The following is a 1,407-nucleotide window of genomic DNA, read 5'->3' as shown; positions in this document are numbered from 1 at the left end:
AAATAACTAAATTCTATCTAGTAGAAACAATTTTACTGCATTAGCTTTCAAAACCAGTATGAAAGCCCCAAATCTTTGCTTCCCCCCGAGGATTTCAGGGCTGTAAACATTTGGGTCCAGGAAGTCTGACAGTTTTCTTTTAGTGTGTCAGTGCAATATAAAACCTCTTCCTTGGCCCTCAGATCCCACACTATTGCAACCATGTCCTCCACGGCCAGCGTGAATGCCCTATAGTGCCTGGTGGAGTAACTCAAGCTGGAGGCCAGAAGATTAACAGTACTGCACACAGAAAGCCTTCAATGATGTCCTTCTGTCGGGTGTTCCAGCAGGAAGCAACCCTTCCAGGAACCCGGGTTCTATGCTTTATTTTCAAGGCTAAAAGGAAGAAGTTTGTTGAGAAATGCCTTCAAGTACAAGGTGATAAATCTCAAGGAAACACTTTTCTCTAGCTAAATGTCTATTAGATATTACAGATCTTTACTGTGGCCTGTTTGTATCAGCCAGAGTTATACAGAAATGAATGATTTTCTACTCAAATAAGGTAACCGAGTGAAGGAGTAGAGTTCTAAATAATAATGACCTAGTTATTTTGCTGAAGTGCTTTTGTATTAAGACAAACAGACAAACAACCATTCCTTAACCAAATATATCAAGGTATACCTCTTTCATAAGTGAATTTCTGGTGTTTCTCTATCTGGAATATCATGAGTGATACATTTATTAGATGTTTACATTTTAGGAAGGAAAACATTTTTACAAACACTTTTTTTTGTTTCCAGTCCTGGGGCTTGAACTCAGGGCCTGAACACTGTCCTTTGGCTTTCCTCAAGGCTAGCTCTCTACCACTTGAGCCACAGAACCACTTCCAGCTTTCCTATGTATGTGGTACAAAAGAATCAAACCCGGGTCTTTGTGCATGCTAGGCAAGCACTCTTCCACTAGGCCAAACTCCTGGCCCTCCGTAGACTTTTATACTATAATGAAATTTGTTCTTTTCTCATGATTTTACAATTAGTAAATGAAGATAAAGTATAAAATTAAGGAGGACAGATAGGCTTTACTAATCACAAGGTGTCTGTTTTTTACATGAGATTTTCTTTTTCTGTTTTTTTTTTCTTTCCTTTATTGAGGGTATCAGTCGTGGGACTTGAGCCACAGGACCACTTTGAGCCACAGGGCTACTTCTGGTTTCCTGGTGGTTAATTAGAGATAAGAGTCTTATGGACTTTGCTATCTAGCTGGCCTTGAACTGTGATCCTCAAGCCTCCTAAGTAGCTAAGATTATAAGCACGAGCCACCAATGCTCAGCAAGATTTTCATTTTTAAATGAATGGCTTTTTCTAGGGCTAGGAATTTAGCCTAGTAGTAGAGTGCTTGCCTAGCATGGACAAAGACCTGGGTTCGATT

General features: G+C 39.8%; 1 pseudogene; it reads left to right on the top strand.

Moving 5' to 3' along the window:
- Positions 1–201: 201 nt before the first annotated feature.
- LOC150056233 (guanine nucleotide-binding protein G(I)/G(S)/G(O) subunit gamma-10 pseudogene) lies at positions 202–379 on the top strand (annotated as a pseudogene).
- The last annotated feature ends 1,028 nt before the right edge of the window (positions 380–1,407 follow it).

This window comes from Megascapheus bottae, chromosome 12 (genome assembly GCF_031878675.1).
Source record: "Megascapheus bottae isolate mThoBot1 chromosome 12, mThoBot2.hap1, whole genome shotgun sequence".
Classification (NCBI taxonomy): domain Eukaryota; kingdom Metazoa; phylum Chordata; class Mammalia; order Rodentia; family Geomyidae; genus Megascapheus; species Megascapheus bottae.
This window is presented reverse-complemented; position numbering and strand designations above follow the sequence as displayed.